The 27,714-nt window shown below is 32.9% G+C and overlaps 1 protein-coding gene across 9 annotated transcripts in view; it reads right to left on the bottom strand.

Moving 5' to 3' along the window:
* The window catches only part of LOC129945021 (uncharacterized protein DDB_G0283357), a 353,725-nt gene that overhangs the window by 281,470 nt on the left and 44,541 nt on the right, over positions 1 to 27,714 (bottom strand). For 3 of the 9 annotated variants that reach the window (XM_056060866.1, XM_056058698.1, XM_056054913.1), the window contains exons 1-2: positions 14,735 to 16,042; positions 11,184 to 12,015 (exon numbers count right to left, since the gene is read on the bottom strand). The exons of 1 other annotated variant lie outside the window; for it this stretch is intronic. The gene's annotated coding sequence lies outside the window, so the exon portion shown is untranslated. Of the gene's footprint in view, positions 1 to 11,183; positions 12,016 to 14,686; positions 16,044 to 27,714 lie in introns of those variants that run through there. 5 more of the 9 variants (XM_056060109.1, XM_056059447.1, XM_056061655.1 and 2 more) reach the window with 3 other exon arrangements.

Below are 27,714 nucleotides of genomic sequence, written 5' to 3' on the forward strand. Positions count from 1 at the left end.
TATTTCCAACCCAACGAAGAAGCGATTCATCAATACCAAATGCACGCATTTTCGAGAAGAGAGCTTGGTGCCAAACTCTATATATCGAGTGGAATAATCTTACTTTCTCCAAGACGATGTCAAGATTTGTTCCACTGTTCAGTCAGATAAACCATGAGATTACCAGTGGACCTTTTGCATACCGGTCATTAAAAAGCTTTGAAGAATTGATCAGCGTTTCTATGATGAAAGTAGGGACGTAAGTGCAATTGGACGATAGTGAGACCACTCGGAAAGAGACCTATAGAATAGCACAGATGGAAAAAGTGATTTCGACAGCCTTTAAGAACACCTTTTCAGAACAATAGCGTGGATACTGTCCGGGCCAGCGAATTTGTGAATGTAAAGATTTTTAAGTACTCTAGTAATTGAACGATTGCGGAAGAAGATTCGTCAAATAGAATCGTTTACGCTTTCAAGTACAGGCAGAGTCATGTCACTCACTGGCAGCATCGAATTAACAGCAAGCTGTGCTGCAAGCAAATTGGCTTTATCAATTGAGCTTAAGGAGGGTGTGTCATTAAAAACGAGCGTAGGAACCGACGAAGACGTAGTCTTACGCACATTGTTTACAAATGACCAGAAATGTTAACTACTATTGGGTTAGGTTAGGTTAGGTTATAGTGGCTGTCTAAGATGAAAACGGACACACTTAGGCCAGTTTAATGGCCCATTGTGATACCACAAAATCTTGAGGCTTCCTCCTAAGCTGAATGGAACCAACTTGAGTCCCTTACAAAACGTGAGAGGCTGATTATGCTAATATGATTTAGATCGTTTAGATCGTTAAAGAAGAATTCTCCTAGGTAATTCTTGCGTTTTCAAGCCAGACCAGGGCATGTGCAGAGAAGATGAAGAACTGTTTCTTCCTCTTCCTCGTCCATACAGCTTCTGCAAAAGTCATTTGAGAATACGCCTAATCTCATGGCTTGCTTTCCTATTAGACAGTGTCAGGTTATGACACCTATTATCGAGCTTATATGCGATCTGTTTAGAGAGAGCAAACACCTTGAACGTTTTAAATCCAGTGTTGGTCAGATGTTTTTTGTGGCTTGACACGTGGAATGAGAGACTTAATTTTAGTCGTTTAGAGTACACACCTCCACCAACCCCTACTTTTGTTTTTGACCCATCTGCGTAAAAATGGATTGACTCATCCTACAAGAATGTCCTATCCTCCCAAAAAAATCTGGGAGGTATAGAAATCTGAAAATTTCTGTCGAGTTGCAGTTGGGGAATGGTGTAGTCTGTGTGCTTTGGAATTGATTCTAAATACCTTAGAATTACGGAGTGGCCAATGTTGTCGTTAGTCCACTGCGACGAAGCTTTGAGGCGAATAGTGGAGCTTACAGCAACTACAATGTCCATTGGGACCGAAACTTTTTTTGATCGCATATTTTTTGAAGTCTTACTTTTTATATTGTTTTTTTTTCCCTCTTCGTATTGAATATTTTTAATAAAACCATTGCTTTATTTCCGGCTTTCCTTAAAAAGACTCCATTCTATCCACAGGGGACATAACTTCACTTCCAAAATAATTGTTGTTTCTGAAACTATTTGGGATAATGTGCTTTGTGCAAAACCGAGTCAAAAATTGTTGCCTGTCAACGCAGCCGGTGCACCGCAAGGAATTGTTATAGGACCAACCTTGTATCTCAACGCTATCATGTCCATTTTACCTGCGTTTTAAAAATAGCGTACTAAACTAAACTGTACAAACAAAAACCATAAATGTTTAGATTTCTGTACAGAAGTACTTTACTTATTTTTACAATTTACAGGCACTCAAGGGGTTATTAGTACCCTTTATATGTTTATATTTAAGCACAGTGCGAGCGTTAGAAAAATAGGGAAGGATTTAAGGGAAAATACCGATGGTCTTAAAGTTCTGAACATCAAAATGTGACGGAAAAACAGAGAAGACCAAAGCAATCCACATTCTCGATGTGCGATTTAAGAAAGAATCTTTATACTTGACTGTACGCCCGAAATTGAGCTCAAGGGTTCATTGATCTGATAAGCATTCCTGGAAGTGCGAGTCGTTAAAGTGGTGGATTGAAACTGGCTAATTCGACAGAACATTGTTGGTAAAAATATCGAGAAAACATCGAAAGGCATGAGACATTGCGACGGAGAATACTTCCAAATACTTTGAAATGGCTCTGGATGCAAAGTTAAATGGCAAAAAGCACATCAAATAGGAAAGAAAAGAGCTTAACTCGTAGTACAAAAGAATTTTCGTAATTTTCGAAACGATTATCATTAACGTCTATAATTTCTTCACATAACTTTATTACTATCGTCTTGTCAATCGTTTTCAGTTAAAGATTGTTCACTACTCTGATACTGTAACGGATATGTCAAAATAAAAGATAATGCTTGTTCAATAGCTTGAAAATGTAACCAAGTCTAAAAAACTTGTTATTTTTTGTGGAAATTGTGAAAATTTTCAAGAAATTTCCAGTTACCAAATATAAAAACCTTTTTGTATTTTTTTATTTTTTGCCGAAGCTGGCGATAAGGTCAGAACTTTTAAATGTTGGCTATTTATGACTGATATTGAAATTTAATAAATATAAAAATAAGTTGAAAGATTATATAAATTTTATAGATGAACATCTTTTTTTGGTCAATGGGTTTAACCCCTTTAATGGGAAAAATAACTATTTATAGTTTTTTTAATAAAACCATTGCCTTATTTCCGACTTTCCCTAGAAGGACTTGCTTTTCGCAAAACCGAGTCAAAAATCGTTGCCTGTCAACCATTGGCACTCTCCGCCCACCCAAAGACTCATTAGTTGCTATGAACTTCACCTAAATTAAATTTCAAATTTACAAAGAAAAATCATTTGTCGACGTTTCAAAGATTTTCAAGTATCTATTTTCTAAAAAAAAAAAAAAAAAACAAGTATGCTGCTTGAAATTCTTGAATACCTGTAATTTTCCAGATTGAAAGTTGTATCTTAAGTTTAATTTGTAAAAAGAATGAAGTGCTATCAAGCTGTTAAATGAAATACTGAAAGTATTGCCGGTGCCTTATGTAATTCAAGATTTTCTTCTTTTAAACTCAACAAAAATTAAAAACCGAAAACTTATCATTAAAAATCATAAAAGTCGTGTCGTGTCGTTTACGCATTGATGTGCTTAAGCTCATGTTTCTTTTTTTCACAAACCATAAAATCATCACGAAAAAAAAATATACTAAATCAAAAATAAATCTCCAAAGTAAGTAGGCCCATATATACAATAAAACGATTAAAGTGAGTTCGTGCATTAAAAGTGCGACGACAACAACAACAACAACAACAACGACAATGATGATGTGCTAACTGAATGACAAGAGCGTTAGGCTATAAACACAATGAAATGAAAATACAACAATCAAAAACAAAAATTATGCAATCTTCTTTGTGTGGTGGCTTGACTCTGGGTTGATACGCATAGTTTTTTTATTCATATTTAATTTTTTGTTAAAATAAAAATATCAAATTTATAAATAGAAAAACGAATCGTACCTTCTTGGAATGATATTTAATTTTTTTTTGTATTTCTTTTATTTTGCAAATAATAAGTTTTTCTATGGCCATCATCAGAATATGGAGTTGATTGGAATTTGTGTTTTTTTTTATTTTTATTTTAATATAAATCCAACAACACGTTTTTCGTTTGAGAAAGAGAAGTTTAAATATAGAATTCTAATTTAAATGACGTAATTTTATATCTACTATAATAATTTATTGTCTATGTTGTTAAGTGATAGCACACCAGACTTTTGGCAGAATAAATTTTGATAAATTGATAAACAAAATTATTTAATTAAAACCGAATGAATATTTGTTTGTTTTCATTTTTGTTTGTGATGTCCATACAACAAATAAAACATACAAATAAAATTAAAAAGTGAATGGCATGCGGTTCGAGTCTCCTAGGCAACCGGCGGCAGACCGGCAGCGGCAATGGCGGACGCAGCGACGCGACGTAGCAGTGTTCACATATAAGTGATCTAATTTATTATTTTTGAATAAAAATTGTTAATTGTGAACTTGAAGTTGTTAGAATGTTTTTTTGAATATATCCGGTTTTGATTTTTTAAATAGGTTCCAAATCTATTCTTCGATGTTAAATATTTACTTTCGAATTATTTTGAAGTTAAGGTTGGGTCCAACATATCACAAATATTTGCAAGCTGATTTTTTTAAATTCAGGTCCTGATATCAAAAAATTTAAATAAAATAAATTATTATTCCTAGAAAGCTTGAGGGACTATTTATTCGTTGCTTATAGTTAAAGTTTATTCATTATGCTCTTTGAAGTTGCTGGGTACCTCACCATGGAAAAACCTAAACCTGTAGGTTATTATTACTTTCTAAATAGAACAAGTCTTGGTCCCATCGTGCGTCGTACTGTGGATAGTTTTATACATGCTAGACGTACATAAAGTGAAACTTAAATTGGTTAAGTTGGTGTATTTTTATGACTTTACAATACCAAGTCCAAGTATAAGTAAAATAATTGTATGTCTTAAAAAGATTGAAAGCTATTGCCCATCGAATCATAAAGCAACATTTTACAAATAGGTAACAACTAAAAAGATCTTTAAAACACTTATTGCAACGCCCGAATTAATCTACATACAATTATTGAAGAAAAAAGTGCGTATACGCCGAAGTGTACATTTTGAGTATATTGTTTTCGAATAACAATAAAACTACGGAATATCTACGAATTAGAGAATTTGTATGGTTTTATTTAACATGAAGTTATCATGAACATTTTTGCAACTTGTAGTCATTTTATTTTGCAAGTGTATTGAATATATTAATATTATGCCCCGATGCCACTATCTATGAGTGGCACGTGTATCCAAGAAACTAATCAACTGTTAGTACTTGGTATGTGTATCACAGATTACCTTTTATGGAACGATCATATATTTGATATTGCCAAAAATGCTGCCAGGTGCTTAGGATTTTTCTGACGGTGCAAGAAATTTTTCATCCCTTCTAATCTGGCTGGGGCAGGTGCCCCTAAAACAAGTTTAAATCTCTTGGATAGAATACAAAAAAGATAGAACTACAATCGAAACATTTACATCGCTAGAACACCGCCGCAATGTTTCATACCTTTCGTTGTTTTATCGATATTTTTACAAACAATGTTCTGTCGAACTAGACAGTTGCATTCCACGTCTTAAAGGATTCAGCCGCACTTCCAGAAATGCTCATCAGTTTACCCTTGAGTTGAATTTCGGGCGTACTGTGAAGCATAGAGATTCTTTCTTAAATCGCACATCGAGAATGTGGAATGCTTTAGTCAACTCTGTAAAATGTAAGCATATAAAGGGTACTAATAACCCCTTGAATGCCTGTAATTTATAAAAAAAAAATGTTGCAACCTATCGATTTCTAATAATAATAATAAGTTGTCAATTGCCATTAAATAGATGAACTACGCCCTTTAATTCAAGTTACATTTTACATGAATTTACACATTTCCAATTGCTGATCTCACGTTTGGAGCATTTGAAATGTTCGTCTCCATATTTAAAGAAACAAGGCACACATTTTTAAAGCTCTAAAACTGATGGCAAGATCAGAATTATAAAGGGTCTTAAAATTGTATGATATTGTTAAACCGAAATTTGTGAAATTATTAAGTCTATTGTCATGTTATAGACAGATACGAGCTGACTTCAAGGAGCTTCTTATACGGAGAGTGTGGTGGATAAATTATAGTCAACTTGTTCAGTAAACAATCGACCATCATTCCTACACCTTTTTCATTTGAAAGTTCAACCGGAAGTTGAGATATAATGATTATATTTCACTTTCAACTTTCATTTCTATTACAACTTATTACTAATGGAACTTTTTCCATCATACAATTGCTTAAGTTATCGGAGTGCATAATATTCCATAACTTTAATTACCAGTGTTACATTTATTCTAAGGTTTGTGCTGAGATGTTCTTCAAACCGCCCACAAATACATTACACAAGGATTATTCCTAGGCTTAGCTCATGCTAGCGCAGCTCATGACGTAAAAAAGAACTCATCACATAATATACGAAATATCGGGAAATAAACTTGTCACCATACATGGTGTGTGCATTCGCTAAGTTTATTCAAATACACGAACCATTTCTTTTAATACATAAATTTCCCATTATATATACTACTGAACCAATTCGCATGAAATTCGGTATGGAAATATTTTGTACCCGAATGAAATGAAAAAAAAATAGTTTGAGACTTAAGAAAGGACATGAGTTACTTTTGACCTTGGGAAACAGGGCATTCCTATGGGAAAATTACTTTCACTCCTCAATTACCAAAGATTTTAATAAAATTGGTATTACGGGAAAACAACACATTCCCAAACCTTATGAAATAAGTTGTCGAACATGTTAAACTTATCATACACTTACACGTATATTAACGCGGACTATGCACGCCACGTGCTTCAAGCCCTGAAGGTTAGACGCAAACGGTGGCTCCCATTTAATTTCAGGAATTTGGAAGCTGCAAACCCCATGGATGAAGTTCACACCTATCAGTCTGGCCGTTAATCGTTTATTAGCAGCAACGAAGCTGTGTGGCGTCTGTTAGGGCTTCCCTATTTCTATTAACATATAACAAGAGTAATTTCATCAAAACCTTGGTACTAAAAATTGAAATAAATTGAAGATTGGCAATTTTTATCGAATGGGTTGGAAATTTTAAAATATGTTTATACTCTGGTATCCAAAAGTTTGCAATTGCGATATATTTTGCTGGGCTTCAATTCACTCGCGTCTGTCAGGTAATGCATATCTGTCATGCACATCTTTCAACCCAGGAAGTTAAGGACTTTTGAATTCGACGAATCTTAAGTGGTTTCTCAAAATCTTTTTGTGATATTTTGAATTACAAACATTTCATAAGAAACTAATAGCCTTTATTTCTCATAAATTCTTTATAAATGTTTCTTATGTATTAAAAGCCATTTAATTCCAGACTTTGAACATTTTATTATATATTTTATAAATTCAAGGACTAACAACCTATTAATATGTTAACTTTGACATAATTTTCCTGGTATTTGTGTTTTCAACATGAGTTAAGCACAATTGAAGTGGGTACATACATATTGACATTTCTCATTAGAAAAATCATAGAAAATCATGTATATTTTCTATTTAATTATTTCATTTCCTTTTTACCCTAGAGCCCTGATGATGATTGTCATGACATTGAACAAAATCCAAATAGACAGACCCATAAATAAATATGATTTGTACATATTTATATTACTTATTATTATTGATTTGTAAAATAAATTTGAATATTATTTTTATGACAAAGAAAAAAGAAAAGACTAGGGTAAGAAATTTTCAAATGAAAATGTGTACATAGACAAAAAGCAAGTTCATTTGGTTTCCTAGGTCGTCGAAGGTATTTGAAATTTAAATTACATTTTTTTAAAATTATTTTTCAAAGAAAAAACCCACTCAAGTGTTTATTTATAATTTGTTCGTTTTCTTTTCTTATTTTTTACAAAAGCCAATCTAATATTGAAATTACAAAATTCTTAAAATCCTAAGTTAAAAAATATATTTGTCAAATTATCCGAAAAAATACAAAATTAGGGGGAAGAAAGACACACTCAAAAAACAAACTTTAATCTTTTAATTACAAAAATAATAATTTGACAAAAATTCTTTTCAAGCACATCAAAATGTCAACATTTAACAACGTTAAGCTTTCCAAAACAAGACATTTTACATCTCCTAGCTCTTCTCTCTGGTCCCCTTAACATTTACGCCTTGAATAGTATTTACTTACAAAGATTAAAAAGGACACAAATTACAAGTATATAAGTATACATCTTCTTCTTCGTATAAATACGTATCCTTGAAATTAACAATTTATATTTTCTTCCTTTATTTATCCCTCACTTTACGATAAAAAGGGATGGGTTGGGGGGGGGGTTTATATCAAAAACAGATGTCGGCAAAAAAATGAAATATCGAAAATCTGTTGAAGGAAGAAGAATACTAACACAAGGATGGGGATATTATCCCCAGACATAATAATCGTATTTCTTAAATCGATGGATATCCGTATGTTGTACCTACCTTCCTATTCTATCCTAAACATCGCCAAAAGGCTATCATCAAAAATAAGATAAAAATAAAAATCCAAAAACCAAAAACCAAAAGAGGAAAGTATAGAAACACAAACAAGTACCCATATATTTATGTAGATACATATAAAATGGAGGAAGGCTGGAAAACAAGTTGGAGGATATGGGATATCCTGCAATAGACATGTTGTTTATTTTTTGACAAAAACTCATGATAAAAATTAAATAAGTTTTTCAAGTGAGTTTGTGGCAGTAGCAACCTACCTACCTATAGGTAGATACTCCTATACCGTTCATCGCGTTAGTTTTTGTTGCTGTTGTTATTCGTAGTTTGGTTGCGAGACGAAAAGCACGTAAGCAAAAAGCGAATGTGTTTTTGAGGGAAGTGTATGTAAGAAGAATACGAAAGAACTTGTTCTTTTCATTGTGTTGCTCCTTACCTTACACATACTCGTATACCCTTAGAATGATTGGTGAGTTGGACAAATTGAATAATGAAATAGTCTGATTTGCTATCAAATGCAATGCCATGCCGCAGGGAAACCACATTAGACCAGTTTTATTCAGACTTAAATATATATTTTTTTTTAAGTTTGAAGATAAAGAAAGTAAATGCACGTTTGATAAATTATAAAGGCTGATAGTTTGTAGATTAAATTGAGTTCAGAAAAGGAAACTTTTCGAGACTTGTTCTTATCAATTAAAAATTTCGTCAACATTTTGACATTACATTCACATTATGTTCCATTGCTAGATAAAGCTAAACTTATTAATATCTTTCTATGTATTCATGTCTGGTCTTATGTTAAATATGTTTACTTCCTTGAATTTTGTAATTAAAAAATAAGAACATGCTCTCATATCTCATTTGCAGGCCGTAGTTTTTTCTTTGAGTCATTCTTACATTGTCATTAATTAGTTAGTTAAGAAAAAAAACAAGTATTTTAAAGCACTTTATGAACTTTATTGACCTTTATGGAGGAAATACTTTCCGGTTTTTCTTTTTATTTAAATGTGAACCTTATAAAACTTTTAATTACCTACTTTTCGGCATTGATTGTGGAACTTAACAAGTAATTAACAATTTACTTTATCTATGTACATATGTGTCATTCAAGTTAAACTTGATGTGATTCTTGAAGTTCTTCCTAAAATGGGAACAAATATTCTCCAGGAAATTCGTTATATTTCTAACAAAATTCTATATTTTTGAAAATCGAAATGACGGTGTATTTAAAACTGATTTTTTGTATAGGAAAAATCTTTGAAGTTTTTGGAATAAACACAAAAAGAAGTTCAAACAATGTTTTTGCCAACGAAAGTTTTTTTTTAAAAACATCTTAAATCTTAACAGTTAAAAGAACTTGAAGTTTGGAATTTGTTAAATTTATTGATTTTTAAAAGACGTTTAGTAAAGGACTTCTCCGTGTACATTGGCTTTGAATTTCTAAATATTGCAATGACTCCGAAAGATATAGTGCGGCAAAGCATTTCACATTCGTGTAGTACGGCTAAAGAACGAATCTCTATACTTGACAGTCGTTACAGTTTTGGAAAACACAAGAAACTTTACGGAGGTGGTCAAGCGACGATGATATCATCATCAACTTATTTCAATGCGCTACGTTCAATACTGCAAAAGAGTCTTTCAGTAAGTTGCAGGAGCACCAGCTGAGAGATGAGAGTTATAGTCAAGCTTCTGAAGTGTATACATAAATCTTATGGATAACAGACAGATTGTGGGGGGGGGGGGGAGAAAAACTTCTTGCATCGCTTCAGGAAACGCAAACAACTTGCTGCATTTTCGGCAAGGAAGGACCAACATCAAGAATTTTGAGGGTTCAGATTCCTTAATGCAAGTGCCACTCATGGATATTGGCAAAAGTAGTTGATTATGTTTTAACGAAATTAAGCAGAATTGAGTTTCTACGCACTTAATTTCAATTTGATGTCTGATTCCCCGTTTAACAATGCTGTCTAGGTCATAATTTAATGAGCTTATCATTTATTGCCGTTGAAGATTCGAAGCAGAAGAATAACTTCATGAATTCAAAAACAAATATGAAAAGCTTAGTGTACCATCGTAAGCGAAGCAGGTAAGTGAATCAAAAGATTTAGACTGGGATCATTAATAAAAATGAGAAAGAATATAGGAGTCAGAACAGAGACTTGAGGAACACCAGAATTCATATTTTGTTTCTGAAATTCGAAGAAACAAAAAACTACTTGTTTTCAACGATCCGAAAGTTAGTTCCTAATACAAAAAAGGAACGATTCCTTAAAACTGAAGCCACGCATTTTAGACAAGATAGCCTGATGACAAACTTTAGCAAATGCTTTTGAAATTATCGGATTATAGAAAATGAAACTCTCGATAAGTTTTGAATAAATATTCAATAATCTGTTGCAGGGTTAGCCTTTCAAAAAAACAAAACATTCAACTAGATCAGCAAATTTATGTTTTGAGTTGATTTAAATATTAAAAATTATATGTCTAGAGAAAAAGACCAAAAATAGTACAAATTATATTGTAAGCAGCATTTTAAATGAAAAGGACTACTTAATTATTAAAATTTGCTAGTAACTCATGAAGTATTGAAGGCTACTGTCATGTCTTAGTTAGAGCATAATTACAAATTTCCAATACTGACTTAGGGTATACTTAGTTTGAAGGACCACCAGTAAGCTTTTGATTTATCGTTTACGACAGAATTCATTTTGGCGCTTACGATAAATTGGAGGAAAGGGCTCGATATATCCCTAGCTTGGACAACAATTGAATAACCCCAAGTGGGTTTGAAAAACCATAGCCACGCTCTCTATTTTTGGTTGTTATTTAAGACATCGTAAAATCAGCACATAGTTCTATGCACTTAGTATTGAAAACTCTCTAAATAGTCACGTTCTACTATTTTATTATTTTTATCTTATCAAAATCATGAGACTTTCATTAAACATTAAAAATTCTTATTTCATATTCAAAAAATCATAAATTAAAAAATAAAAACCTTGACACTTACCAACTCAGGAAAGCAATCCCAAATTTTGAGGCACTTCTATAAACCCTATGACAATAAAAAAAATATATATATAAACAAAAAGTCTGCACAAACAATACAATTTGTGATCTTTTTGTTTAGTCCGCCTTGAAAATCTGCCTTACTTTTACTTTTAATTTATTTTTGTTTGTTATTTTTTTGGTTTGTTTTGTTTGTCGTGTGTCTCTTGTTAAGCGATGTTTTATTTATTTATTTATTTTTATTTGTAAGATTAGAAAAATTAATTTAAGATTAATTTTATTTTTATACACTTGTCGTTGTTGTAGGTATTTTTTTTTTAATTTTGTTTAATTTATTATTTAAAATTCACAATTGTATTTTTTGTGTTTTATTTGATATTTTTTTAAAAAAGGTTATTATTAATATAATACTTTTTTATTTTTTGCACTAAATTCTTTTATATATTTTCAAATATTTTTTTTTTTTGTTTATTTTAACAATTTATGTGATTAATATAATTTTTATTTATTTTTTTTAAAATCTATAATTAAAGGATTTGGGGTTTTGAGAATAAACAACGGCACTGTTTCAGACACTATTATCATTTTTCTTTTTTCTTCTTCTTATTAATTTTTAATAGATGTATGTTGGTTATTTTGATTTTGTGATTTCTTTTTTAAACACTTTTTTTTTGAAACTTCACTTTTATATGGAAAGTAATAATTTGTATATAGCAGAATTATTTATTTTTAAAATATTTTATATATAATTTCTTTTATTTAACACTTAGTTTTAACAATAGATTTTATTTTTAATTTTGTATGTTTTTTATGTTGTTTTTATTTTTTGCAAACTGAAAGATGAAAATTTATGGTTAAATTTGTATTTTCATTTAATGGACTGCATTGGAATTGAAACAAGTTACCGAAAGTGTTATGGATATTAATTCAAGGTTATTTGAGAAAATTTAATTGAATACCGAAGATAATTTTGAGGACTTCTTTTAACCATGAAACTCAAATAAGAATTATCATAAATCAATTAGTTTGGTGTGGATTTTATAAACTTGCTTAATTTTCAGTTCTCTTAAATCGTTCCCATGAAGTTAAATTTAAAAAATTACTGATATTTAATAATTCACTTAGGAGAGAAGAAGATTATTATTCCATTTTGATAAAAGATAAGCCCTTTTTTATTAAATTCAGGAACACAATCCAAATACAAAGATACACTAACAATTTTAGAAAATAAGTTAGAGGAAAATTGGTGTGATTTTAAGTTAATTTTAACAAATAGAATGTTGACCTTTCAAATGAAGAATTGGAATATCTGATGAGAAACAGCATTTACACAAAAAAAAGGAAAAAATTGTCCTTTTGATTGTACTAATATTTGTTCAAACATTAAAATGAAAAATATTAAATATTAACAAAATTTAATATTTCTTTATTTTATTAAAATTGTGATTTTTATGTGTTTTTTACTTTTTTATTTTATTTTAAACTGTTAAATTTATTTTATTTCATTTTGATTTACATTTAACTTTATGTTTATTATTTATTTTATTTATTATTTCATTAAATCCAATTTTATTTTATTGTATTTTAATACAACATTTTTAAGTTTTATTTTTGCTCAAATAAAATTGTTTATTTTTTTTTTATTTTATTGTATTTTATTTTATTTCATCTTTTTTATTATTTTATGTATTATTTCATTTAATTTACTTATGTTTTTTATTTTATTTTTTTTATTTTATTTTACTTGATTTCATTTTACTCTATTTTATTTTATTTTATTTTATTTATTATTTTATTTATTATTTTGTTCATTATTTTATTTATTATTTCATTTAATTATTTTTTGTATGTTTCTTTAATTTTATTTCATTTAACTCTATTTTATTTTATTTCTTTTACTCTATTTTATTTTATTTTGTTTTATTTTTTTTTCATCTTTATTATTTTATTTATTATTTCATTTTATTTAATTATGTTTTTTATTTTATTTTTTTATTTTATTTTACTTGATTTTATTTTACTCTATTTTATTTTATTTTATTTTATTTTATTTATTTACTTCGTTTTATTTTGACTTATTTTTCAGTCCATTTTTCCTCAAACAAAAACTTTCTTTGAAAATTGTACAGCGTCTAATTTTTAGTGGTTCACCTCAACTTTAAATATTGAAATTTGACAGTGACACTAAAAATGTTAATTTTGTAATTTTTAAAAAATTTACTACCTTCGTTGTTTTTCTACAATAAAAATAGGTACCTATCAAATTTTCACCGAAAACAAAAAATTCTTATACAGACGTCACCAACAATTAAATAACCGCACGTGTCATCTAAATTTAAAACAAACATCCTCCCCGTTCTCAAAACTACAGGACGGAATATAAACTGCATCTCTATAGCTTCAATACTGAACAAATTATTATCAGTCAAATAATTAAATCTCTTGTTTCTCAATAAGTGTTTTTGAAAACAAATACCTAGCTTGTTAATTTTTCTCCTGTTGTTTGTTCTCTTTGAACAAAAAAAAAGTTATATAAGGTCTATAGATTTATCATATCAGAAAAAGGGTAGGTCAGAAACCCTATATGCACATTTAAATAAATCTCAAAAGTGAAAAGGGCCACCAGAGTTAACGTGAAAGTATTTGAAAGTTCATCAAATTATACGAAATAATTAGGCACTAATTAAAAACTTTTTTATTTATTTTACTAGCAGAGTTGCCATATTCAATTCGTCTTCTTTTCGATACAAAAACAGAAGACAAAATTGTTTAAATACCAACGAACATACAAAAAAATGCATTTTCTTCTTTTTTTTTCTGCTTAGCTACGCGTTTACGTCACGCTATTTTCCTACCACACCAACAACAATACACATACAAAAATCAAAACACATACAATGAAAAAATACGACAACACCATTTTCATTATATTTTCTCTTTTCTGCTGTTTTCCATATTCTCAACTTAGCTCAACTCAAATCAGCTCAGCGCATAGCACATCAGCAATAAACGAAAAAATAAAATAAAATTAATAAAACAAAAATTAAGAAGAAAATATAAGAAATTCATCTAGTCCCTATCTCTTTCCCTTGAAATTCATTGCTTGTGTGCTAAAAAGAGATGAAGGTTGCCGGTGTGTCGTCGTCGGTCGTCTACATATATAAATATCTTTTTCTAGTATAGAAAAGAGAAAAATATCGAGCAACGACGAAAAAAAGAAAATCATCATAAAAATTCAAAAACACAAAAAGAAAAATACGTAACAATCCATCGATCGGTATATGTTTCCAAATTAAATTCCATCAGAGCAGAATTAGAAGTGTCTTCAGAAACCCTCAAAAACTAAAATAAGGCTCACTGTTTCTTATCCATCGAATACAGTAAGTTTCGAAAACCCCAAAATTTTCTTCGGTAGAAATGCAATGAATATGAGTTTGTTGCGTTGATAAAATGTAGTCAAATTCCAACACAATCCAAAAAACAAAATAGATAGAGAGAGAGCACTTTTTGATTTAACACTTGAATTTTCCAATTGGAAATTAATTCGCTCACTTTTGTTGTTGTTGTTTTCTGTATTTTTTGACCACCGTTATGCTCTTATTTTTCTGTCGTATCGTAAGAGCAATTTTGAAACCAATTTTTTAAGTCACTTGATAGTATGTTGTTAAATTTTCGATTTTTTTTAACTTAGCGAAACTCAGCGAAAATTATAGCGAAAACTTAGCGAAAATCCACAATCCAAAGGTATTTTATTGACTTTAATCCAAGAGATATTTTTTTGTGTGTTGTTATCCTTTTTTTTAAAAAAACTTTGCAAGTTTACAAGAAATTTATCGTCGAACCGACGAATATACGACGGCGACAACGACGACGAGAACGACGACGGAAACAACGACTGCGAATGCAAAGGCAAAGACGAAGACGACACACGATGATGGATGACGTATTTGGCGATGAAGGTTTTTTTTTTTTTTTTTTCGTGTGTGTTTTTCTTTTTTATTCTTTAAGTGATTGAAGGAAATGTTGATAATATAAATTTGAAGCACAGAGTTTAAAATAAATCCAGTTTTAATCAACAAAAAAAATTAAAATTTGTTCCACTTTTTTGTTTTAATAATTTTTTGTATATATTTTTTGAACAAATTGTATATTATATATGTATCAAAGTCGCGATTCCGCGACACGCAATGTACCTCCCATCCGAACGTAACGAAATACAAACTCGAACTAAAAAAGTTCAAAATTTTATTTTTACATCCACACAGTGAAATTTTGTGTAAAAAAGAAGACGAACAAGTTGCGTAGTTTTACTCTCAGTCTCAATTTTTCTACAATTTTCTGTACAAGTGAGTCAGTGGGAGAGAACCGTGAGTAGTGAGTTGTCACTGTAGTGAACTAAACAAGAGAGAGAGAGTATTTATGTTTGTGTTGGAATTAAAAAAAAAGTATCTGTGAGATCCTAGGTTTACTTCATATTTAGATATTTTATTTATTCTATCTTCCATATTAATATGTGACTGAGAGATATTTTTGTTGCAAGAAAATAATGAAGTATCTGCAAATTTGTTTTGACCGTAAAAAGTAATTTAATGAGATGGGCGGACATGCGTTTTGAAAATTAGAATAAGGTGAAGTGAATAAGATAGATATATTTTTTGTTTTTTTTTTCGGGGGGAATAGGATCGAAATGAGTCCGAGAAGATAGATTTTTCAAGTTTAAAAGGGAGTTGGTTGGTGTGTGGTGTTATTTTTTTTTCTTTTTATTATTTTATAACTTATATTTTGCAAAATTCAATGTACAGTGAGTCAGGCATTTGAACTTAAGACGATAGGTGCGCATTTTTCGACAATATTCGTGAGATGCAATACAAAAATCATTTTCATGCTGAATTATTTATTGTTTTTAATAAAACTGGCGCCCAACGCGAGTTTCAAAAAAAAGACACAACAATACGTTTGAGTTTTATTTCTGACTGTATAATAATAATTGAACAGTTTGCGTTAGTAAATTCTGTCTTAAAAGTCATTTGACAGAAATTGTTCACGTTATAAGTTTTAAAAGGTTAAAGAAAGGCAATTGATTTCTATATACATACAAAATATAAATTGTATTGAAAAGTGATCTATGGAAAACTTAAAGTTCCTCATATTCCCTATAGAATAAATTAAAATTGTGTCTATTGTACCCATCATTATAATAAAAAACGTAAAATGATTAAAATATAAGTTTTCCATAACTTTTGAACGTACAGTGGGGTTGAAAACAAGTAACAGGTGGATGTGAGGTTTTCAATCGGTCAATACTTTGTTAGTTGATTGGTCTGTTCGGCAATTGTCAATTGGTTTATGCTCAGTTTGGTTTGAATTTTCAAACGCATTTGGGGTTATTGGGAACTTCTTTTCATATGGATTTGTTCCCATAATTGAAAAATTGGTATCGGGAATCTTTCGAAATTGGAAAAAAAAATTCCTATGGAAAAATATCTATCGGCACCTTTTTTATTTATGGGAAAATCTTGTGTTTTTCTCTCTGAATATTTCCCAGTTATTTAGTTGTCGGAATCGAAAGCGGAGCAAACAATGTAAGCAATTCTCAACAAAATAATAATGAAAATATTAATATTAATTTATCCTTTTAAGGTCGAATTACTCACGAAGTTCAAGTTTTAATCAGTTTTACGGAAAAAAACGAGCTATTGCTAATGTTTTCACAACAAATCGGCCTAAGGTAGATGTATCAAAATTTTGAATAGAAGTAGAAAAAGAACTTAAAAGTTTGGGCCCATCAACAAAATCTATTTCTGAATGGAAAAATATAGGTGATGAGTTGATAACCATGATTTTTTTTAAAGTATGTCTGAAAACAGGGGTGGTACCCGTGGCATGATGGTTAGTGCGTTGGACTGTCATGCTAGAGGTCTTGGGTTCGATCCCTGCCTATGTCATCTAAAGTCTTTTCACGGGTACTGCCTCTTGCGAGGAATTGACAAATTCTCCAAGAGTAACTATAGTCATGAAAAAGTGCTTTCTCAAAATTAGCCGTTCGGAGTCGGCATATAAACTGTAGGTCCCCTCCATTCCTGACAACATTACTCGCACACAGGAATGGTTGAGAGTTGTAAGTCACTAGGCCTTGGTTCTCAACGGACTGTCGCGCCAACCGTTTTTTTTTTATGTCTGAAAACAAGAGACAAAAAAAGCAACCGGTAGAGGCCTATACATAGTGCGTTGGAGGAAACGATAATACGGATTTGTGTCTCGTTGGAAGAATGCCCCGACGCTTTAACTTTTGGTCTCCCAGCTGAACATTCAAAACAAAACTTCAACTCCTTGTCGTACAAAAAAGCCACATAAAGGAATAACTTGTGACTTCGCTTTGGGAGGAACGAGAAGTTGAAATCCAAAAAGAACTCTGCATTAAGGTTGAAGAGACATTTGAGACTATGAAGCGACACCAAAAAAAAAATTAAATATCATTTCAAGAAAACATACAGGTCCAATGTCAAAAAAAGTGAGTTTCAGAAGAAGATGTTGGATAAAACCTCAAGGCACAACCTTGAAATGGAAGCGATGAGAACGCAGTAAGATAAAGCAAAGCTCGAGTTCCAAAAACATTTACTTAAAATCGCCTCATAGATCTTTCTTTACTTCGTTGTTCTTGTTGTATTTCATCGATGAATAATAAAAGGGATATTCTTTGCATTTTTAATTAAGGATTAGGTCTGGGACGAAGACAAACAATTTTTGTTCACAAGGAACCGGAAAACTATGTTCGAAAATGAATTCATTATTTTCATGTTGACAAAATTTGTTGCCATGGAAAAAGAATTGCGTGGGAAATTCCCGATAGTAGGAACTTGCTCCCGGGAAAGGAAAAATTCCTAGGGAAGAATATTTCCCGATAAGGCTGATTATATAGCATAGTGGGCTTGTGGCGTTGTCTCCCAAATCGTGCGATTAAGACCGCTGGCAGACGGCAGAGAATATTTAGCCCATTGCTGCAATAAAAAGTGGTCAAAAATCGAGCCTCTATGGTTTCTTTTTGGAAATCATTTTTTAAACATAATGATGAACTATTATCTTTATAGTAAAGCTTAATTTTTGGCCATAAAGTTCAAACATTCTTCATTGATTTTGGTCATGATGATACGGGATGATATAAATGGGTCGTTGTTACCCTTTCCCACGATGGTCCTATTAACATGTTTGGTTGTTTTTTCAGAGACCAGGCTTTCGAATTTAATTGGAAATTTAAGTTGGAGTCCCTAAGATCGAAGATGAAACTCCTTTTTTCTGGAGAACAATTTTGATTTTGGCCCATATTATGTATCAACCTTCTTAATATTCGTAAAACATTGAAAGGAACAAGATTTTGGCTTAAAAAATGTTTGACATAAGAAAATAACTGTAATATTTTCCTGTCCAGATCTTACTAAGCTGTTAGGACATAAAAAGACAACAACAAAAACTCGTACATTACACACTATTTAGCACATAAATTTACACAGTAGAGAACACAGCACCTTGAGCGACTAGACTATGTAAGGTGATAACAACACAAGACATTACTACAAGACTGAAGGACAGAAGAGAAAGAACAACAGACAGAAAGAACACATGACAACAGCACGCGGTAGGTCCCCCATCTGTCTACTAACCACGCTAACTGATGCTTGATTTCAGTGATCGATGGGAACCAAAGCTTTATTAGTGTCTAGGCCGTTGCCCAATCACATTTTAATAACATTGTCAAACCCCATAAATAAAATATTTAATAATTTTAGAGGCTGTTGCATTTTATGAAAAAAATCAAGTTTCTCAATCAGAGTGCCGAATTTTGATTTATGTTCAATTGTTTATAGATGTTAAAATATTTTTAACATTCACCAATTTAAAAAAAAGAAAAAAAAAACATATTACCTGGCGCCCAACGCGAAACCGAAATTTCTTTCTATAACACAAACAAAAATGTTACCATATAATGTTTGTTTGATTGGGCTTTAATGATCAATATTCTTGATGCAATTAATAAAAAACTAATTCATCTTCTGTAACCCGACGTTTCGCTGGCTATTTTCCAGCTTCTTCAAAGGATTTTTATTTTCAAATTTATTAGCCTTCAAGATTCTTTTCGTCAAAAGAAAATATTGTGATTCAATTACCTGCAAAGAAACAAAATTAAAAAATTTATTAATTATTTTATTGATTATTTAAGTAAGAAAAAAATTAAATAGAAATTTCTGACAAAATCCATTTTTCAATCTTAATTTTTTGAATCACTGTTTAAAAATAATGGCGGCAGAAAATCAACACACAACAGCAATCAAATTTGCTGAACATATTTCTTCAAGCAAAAGAATTAAAAACCTTACAGAGTGAGACAAATATAAGTTCTCTTGAAATGAAACAACCAAATCGACACATTTTGCAAATGACAGAGAAAAAATAAGAATATGCACACAAGTTTCTCACAAACACAATCACATCAGATGTTTCATGTTGTTGTGAATAAAATAATATAGGGTAAATTCTCTTTCGCTCTCTATCATTTTCTCTGTTATTCTTATATTTTATGGTGTTGTTGATGACGAAACAGATGTTCGTCAAAAAGTAGATGGACAGAAAAAGCTTTTATAATTTTTATTTCTTCTTCTTTTCGTAATTCTTGTCTCTTTGCACATATCACGCAATATACTATAACTACAAAAGAGCTTTTTGGAATTTTAGTAGGTAGGTACGACTATTTTGTGTTTTAAATGAATGTCTGCGTGCCCACCTCAAAATTATCCCATAATTTAACAACAAATAATAAAAACCCAAATACCTTGATATTCGGATAAATATAAAAGCTGCAAAGAATACTCTGACAGAAAGGTAACTATGTACAGCAGAGAAGAATGTATGGGAACGTCAAAATGAAACGGATGAATAAAAAGAGAAAAAGAAGTAACAACGAACCAAAATGAAAAATGAAAAAAAAAAAACTGGCTAGTTCAGTTTTTGAAAGATTAGATTCGGTTCTGATTGTAGTTTTGAATTCTATGGGCTTTCCGTCGAGCTTCACGACGACGAACAACGTTCTGATGGTTGATTTTTTTATTTGCTTTTAATTTGCTACTAATTAAAATTTCTCAACATTGCATAAAGTTCTTTAATGGGAAGATAAGTGAATTATAGTAGCCATTAACTAAAACGTCGCTCGAGAGATATTCAACTTCAAAAACCAAACCATAACCAACAGCGACAGCGACACACACAAGCGACCGGAGAGGAGTGTAGATTGAAGATAGTTTTGGAAAGAAATCTTCTTCTAGTGTATGGATTAATTTTTTTGGAAAGACTATTGTTGTGTGGACTGCGGAGGCAGAAGAGATATCCATCTTCAGGAAGGGAGACGACAGGGAGAAAGGGAGGAGGGAAATTCGTACTTAAGTATAATAAATCTTCAAAATGTGAACCTCGCAATTTGGTTGGTTAAATCAGACGTTGTTGTTGCATAGTGTGCTGCTGCTGCTGCTATTGCTGTTACTGGTTTAGATGGTTGATGATGGCTGTGATGATGGTGGATGACATCATCCGGAAAGAAGTTTGATATAAAAGAGCTATGTTTAGGGTTAATGACGGATGGAGTTATGGAGAGGAAGGAAGAAATATTAGCAGCAGCAACAACAATAACAACACACATACAAAATATATTATAATCCAGAGTGGAATTTTTATTGCAAAAGTTTGCGTTTTCATCTTGTATTGAAAGCAAATGGGATATGGTCTGGTCGTTGGTCAATGGAGAATGGTTTGAAATTGCTTATTCGAGTATTGACGGAGTTTTTGAGAATTGTACGACTGAAATTCCAAGGTTCTGAAATAACAAAATATTCTTTATATAGGGAAAAATGCAAACAATTAATTCTAAAAATATGGGTTAATTTTTGGACCCGGTTTTAAAATTTCCAAACAAGTTTTTGAAAGTGAAGACTGAAGAAGGAACATGTAAATGCAAACTATTTTCATTAACTTCCAATACGAAGCTATTTTAATCCATTCATAAATTTTGACATTTCTCGACGTTTCTTTTCCGTATCTCAAGAACCAGTAGAGATATCAAATTCAAAAAACTGACATTAGCTAATAAAACAGAAAAATGCAGAAACAACTTTCAAAAAAGTTAAGGGGGTTTTTTGCTATACTTACTTAAGGTGGCGCTACAGTCCTGTGTGAACTAGGGCTTTTTAAACATCGTGCTTGAAACAATAGTGCAGAGCTCACACGTCAACACTAGAGGCATTATCTTTCAAAAGTCTGTCCAATTACTGGCATATGCTGATGACATTGACATAATCGGAAGAACTCAGCGTGATGTCAATGGGGCTTTTGTGAGTATTGAGGCAGAAGCGACAAAAATGGGTTTAACGGTTAATGAGGGCAAAACAAAGTACATGCTGTCGTCTAGAAAGGACATACAACACCGACGTTTTGGTCAAAACGTCACAATCGACAGACGTAACTTTGAGGTAGTCAAGGACTTCGTCTACCTAGGTTTTTTGTTAGAGCAACTTTTAAAAAAGAGTAGAACTTTGGTTGCCCAATTATACACGAACCAATAACGCTATCGCCTTCAATTTAATAATATGTACATTGTTTAGGTATTAAGAATCAATTCTAAAGCACACAGGCTACATCATCCCCCAACTGCAATTCGACAGAAACTTCCAGATTTCTATACTCCCCAGATCTTTCTGGGAGGATAGGATATTCCTGGAAGATGAGTCAAGTCAAATTGTATGCAGATGGTTCAAAAACAAAACAAGGGGTTGGTGGAGGAGTGTACTCTGAACGACTGAAATTAAGTCTCTCACTCCGCCTTCCTAATCGTTGTAGCGTGTTTCAGGCGGAACTTTTGGCGATAAAAGAAGTCTTGTCCTGGGTTAAAGAAAACGTGATATCAACATCTAATATCCGTATTTTCTCTGATAGCCAGGCCACTATCAAATCTCTGGACTCTGTCTCTACAAACTCTTTTACAGTCCATAACTGTCGATCATCTCTAATGGAGATGGCACAACAGTTTAATATTCACCTTTGCTGGGTGCCGGGCCATAGAAACATTCCAGGTAACTGTAAGGCAGATGAACTCGCCAGGAACGGTACAGTGCAGTCCCCATCCTACCACGTTTGGCACATACTAGCATACTAATCGCTACTTGTCTGTTGCTAATGCAAGACGCTATGAAAAAGGCAAACACTAGGTGAAACAACCCCACGTGTCAGGACACAAAAAACATCTAGCCAACACTAGATTAAAAACGTTCAAGGTGCTTGCTATCCCTAATCAGATCGCATATAAGCTGTCATAACCGAAGAAGGAAGCCTCAAGCTTCATGTGGTATCACAATGGGCAATTAGACTGGCCTAAGTGTGTCCGTTTCCATCCAGGACAGCCACTTTAACCATATCTAAGCTAACTTACGAGTATGTGACGTCATACCAAACTAGGATAATTTTGAAAAAATAAAAAAATTAACGGCTTTGTTCAAAAATACAGACAAAAATATTTGTCACTTAGAATATTTTTCGAACAAAAATGATTTTCGTAATAAAATAACATTTATGCAACGAAGAATAACGTTTTTGACATCTGGTAAATTTACCAGACATCTCGTTTCAAGTATATTTCTTAAAAAAAAAATTGAGTTGTTTTTCATAAAAAATTACAACTATGAAAAATATGATAATTTGTAAAAATTGATTTTCGGTTCTTGTTATGTCATGAACTCTCCTTGGAAAAACCCTGGAGAAAGTCGTCGCTGAAGCGGAAAGGCAAAGGATCCACCTAATTATTGGAAGCGATGCTAACGCTCATCATACTGTATGACAGAAGTGAGTCTCTTTTTGATTATATTCTTGGTACTAACCTCTTAGTAAGACATGTTGGAAATGAACCAACCTTCATAACTAAAACTCGACAAGAAGCCTTAGACATAATTTTGTCTCAGATAGTATACACCATATGATCTTGGACTGGAAAGTATCCAAAGAACACTTGTTCTCTGATCATAGATATATCCAGTTCAATATAAATGTGGATGATAACCCGAGTCCATTGACCTTTCGAAACTATCGGAAAACTGACTGGGCTTTATACAGGAACTTATTTCAGAGATTACTAGAACCTGGACTATCTAGTCCTTCCTCTAACGCTAACGAACTTGACAACAAATTCAATGACCTTACCTCAGCTATGAACAGATCGCTAGAAATTGCTTGTCCACTTATACACATAAGAGGAAAGAGGAAACCACAATGGTGGGCCTCAGAGCTTGACTCACTCAGGAAGGAATGCAGGAAACTTTTCAACCGGGCCAAAGCTGCAAGTCTAGCCTCTCATTGGGACTCCTTCAAAGAATCCCTAAGAATCTACAAGAAGGCACTAAGGAAATCCAAGCGATCTTCTTGGCGATCCTCCTGTGGCATGATAGAAGAAACTTCTGAAGCCTCTAGGTTACGGAAAATTCTTTCAACTAATCCAGCTATGCCAAGCTGCTTGAAAAATACAGACGGCTCCTGGACAAATTCAAGTAATGAATCGCTGAACTTACTATTGGACACTCACTTTCCTGGTAGTTCTTTTACCGAAACTTGCAACAGTTTTATACGTTCAAGTTCAAATACAACATATCCACAAGGTCTAATCACAAAGGATAAGCTACAATGGGCTCTCCACAGCTTCAAACCATTTAAAGCTGCAGGACCAGATGGTATAATACCAGTCGAATTACAAAAGTCTTCTGATATAATTGCACCAATCCTTGAGGCAATTTTTACCAGCTGTTTTTACCTGGTCCATGTTCCCTCGGCATGGAGAGAAGTTAAAGTTGTTTTTATACCTAAAGCAGGTAAATGCTCCCAAGTCAATCCTAAAGATCTACGACCTATAAGTCTATCATCATTCCTTCTTAAGACCCTGGAAAGATTGATTGATATCCATTTAAGGTCACGTATCGATACAAGACTTCGTCTCAACATGCCTACTGTAAAGCTAAATCGGTGGAAACAGCGTTACACACTTTAGTACGCACCATCGAATATTCCCTCCATCATAAAGAGTTCACTATGGTTGCTTTCCTTGACATCGAAGGTGCCTTTAACAACGTGGACACATCTGCAATCACTTCTGCACTGACATCTCTAAATGTAGAGAGTTTGCTTCGGGAGTTAATTCATTTAATGCTGACTAGCAGAATAATTAACTCAAAACTGGGCAACTCTTCTTGCAGACGATTCGTTAGTAGAGGGACACCGCAAGGTGGTGTTCTATCCCCTCTCCTCTGGAATCTAGTGTTGAATGAAATCCTAACTAGTCTGGATGCGGAGGGTGTCAGAGTGATAGCTTATGCGGACGACGTTGCTATAGCAGTTTCAGGAAAGCATCTTAATATCCTAAAAGGACTCTTACAAAATGCCTTAGACAGACTAATACTTTGGGCTGATCAGTGTGGACTGGGTATTAACCCACACAAAACCGATCTGGTCTTATTTTCGAGGAGATACAAAATCCCATTTGTCAACCCTCCTTATATTAAAGGAATCCAATTAAAATTCTCAGACGAGGCTAAATACCTAGGTCTTGTCTTAGACAAAAAACTAAATTGGAAACGCAACGTACAGGAAAGAGTCAAAAAAGCTACTGTAGCTCTTTTTTTGCAAAAAAGCTTTTGGTAATAAATGGGGTTTACAGCCCAGAATCACGCATTGGCTATACACATCGGTAATGAGACCGATTTTAAAGTACGGTGTGGCAGTATGGTTGACTGCTTAAGAGAAAGGTATAAACAGGGATAAGATAAATGAAGTCCAACGTTCAGCCTGCCTATGTATAAGCGGATCGCTTCGCACGACCCCGTCTGCAGCACTGGACACCTTGCTCTATCTTACACCTCTTGACATATTTAGCAAACAAATAGCTGCAAACTCTGCTATTCGCCTCAATGCTTCGTCGTAGTAGACTAACAAAAACATTGGCCACTCCGTAATTCTAAGGTACTTAGAATCAAATCCAAAGCACACAGACTACACCATCCCCCAACTTCGACAGAAACTTCCAGATGTTTTTGGGAGGATAGGACATTCTTGGAAGATGAGTCAATCCATTTTTACACACATGGCTCAAAAACCAAAGAAGAGGTTGGTGGAGGTGTGTACTCTGAACGACTGAAATTAAGTCTCTCATTCCGCCTTCCCAATCATTGTAGCGTGTTCCAGGCGGAACTTTTGGCGATAAAAGAAGTCTTGTCTTGGCTCAAAGAAAACGTGATGTCAACATCCGTATTTTCTCTGATAGCCAGCCCGCTATCAAATCTCTGAACTCTGTCTCTACAAACTCTATAACAGTCCATAACTGTCGATCATCTCTAATGGAGATGGCACAACAGTTTAATATTCGCGAGGAGGGCAGGCACCAGGTGGACCAACATCACCACGTGTCAAGCCACAAAAAACACCTGTCCAACACTGGATTTAAAACGCATATAAGCTCGATAAAAGGTGTCATAACCGGACACTGTATAATAGGAAAGCACGCCACGAGACTAGGCGTATTCTCAAATGACTTTTGCAGAAGCTGTATGGACGAGGAAGAGGAAGAAACGGTTCTTCATCTTCTCTGCACATGCCCTGATCTAGCTCGAAAACGCAAGAATTACCTAGGAGAATTCTTCTTTAACGATCTAAACGATCTAAATCATATCAGTATATCAGCCTCTCACGTTTCGTAAGGGACTCTAACTGGTTCCATTGAGCTTAGGAGGAAGCCTCAAGATTCATGTGGTATCACAATGGGCCATTAAACTGGCCTAAGTGTGTCCGTTTCCTTCTTGGACAGCCACTATAACCTAACCTAACCAGAGTATAGAATATTGGAGTAGTCAGTGAAAATATTTTTAAGTTCGGAGTAAATCCTGAAGTCTTCTTCTGCTCTAGTTTTACTAAATTTTAGCCATGCTTTATTTCTTTTATTTTTTAAGTTTTTTAATTGAGTATCAAACCATGGTGGAGTTTTAGATTTATAGCTAGATTTCCGTAATGGCGTAGTTTCATAAAAACAGTTAAAAAGAATACTATACAAATTTAGACACATGTCAACATTACACAATAAGTTAGTTAGTTCATTAAAGTTACATTTTTTAAAATTGAATTCAAGTTTTTCATTTGATGTATTAGGGATATTGCACACATTTATATTCCGTGATATATTTAAAGCTGGATGGTGACGGTCTTCTTCTACTAGTTTAACATCGGCTGGAGATACAGCTACGTCAGTATTCATCGTGTCGGAGAAAAGTATTAGGTTCAAATATTTGTTGTATTGATTTGCAACTTCATTAGAGAAGGCAAGCGACTTTGAATAACCCCACCAAAAATACTTTAATGGTGTTACATCGCACGATCTTGGAATTAAAAGTTTCCATCAAGAAACTGATGAGTGGCGTGAACAAAAAAAATATGTTGGTAATAAAGGGTATCCCAAAATTAACGCAAGATTTGAATTTGCCGCCATTTGTGCAGTGAAGTGTTGGCAACCCTGAAAAAAAAGCAATTTGACAGCTAACAGTATAGGGTTATTAAAAATGGAGCTTTACACGATAGAACAACGAGTCTTCATTATTAAAGAATATTTCAAAAATAGTGAAAGCTTGGCGGTTGCAGTTCGAAAATTCCATACAAAATATGATCGGAATAGTGTTTTAACTTCGTCAACTGTGAAGAGATTAATTGAAAAATTCATGGAGACTTGATCCGTTGGAGACGCCAAACACACTGGTCGTCCAAAAACAAGGCGTTCAAATGTGAATGTCGAAGCAGTGCGTGAGAGTGTTGCTGACAATCCAGGAACCTCAATTCGACATCGTGGACAAGAATTGCAAATTTCAAGAACCTCTCTACAGCGTATACTCACCAAAGATCTGTGTCTTCATGCTTACAAAATTCAATTAACACAACAATTGAAGCCTAATGACCATGGACAGAGAAGAGAGTTCGTTCAATGGATTATTGAACATCAACAAATGGACCCTGATTTTTCGAGCCAAATCATCCTGCGATGAAGCACATTTTTATCTTGATGGCTTTGTCAATCGCCAAAATTGCAGCATTTGGGGTTCGGAGAACTCCATTTGTCGAAAAACAAATGCATCCACAACGCGTGACTGTATGGTGTGGATTTTGGGCTGGAGGCATAATTATGCCATATTTTTTTGAAAATGATGCTGGTCAAGCAGTGACTGTTACTGGTGCTCGATATCACGACATAATTACACAGTTCTTTCTGCCAAAATTGGATAATATTGATGTGTCCAATATGTGGTTTCAACAAGTCGGTGCCACATGTCATACAGCCCGTGAAACAATTCAATTACTGCATGAGACATTTCCAGGTCGTGTACTCTCTCGTTTCGGTGATCAAAATTGGCCTCCTAGATCGTGTGATTTAACACCATTAGACTTCTTTTTATGGGGTTATTTCAAATCACAAGTTT

Source organism: Eupeodes corollae, chromosome 1 (assembly GCF_945859685.1).
Source record: "Eupeodes corollae chromosome 1, idEupCoro1.1, whole genome shotgun sequence".
Classification (NCBI taxonomy): domain Eukaryota; kingdom Metazoa; phylum Arthropoda; class Insecta; order Diptera; family Syrphidae; genus Eupeodes; species Eupeodes corollae.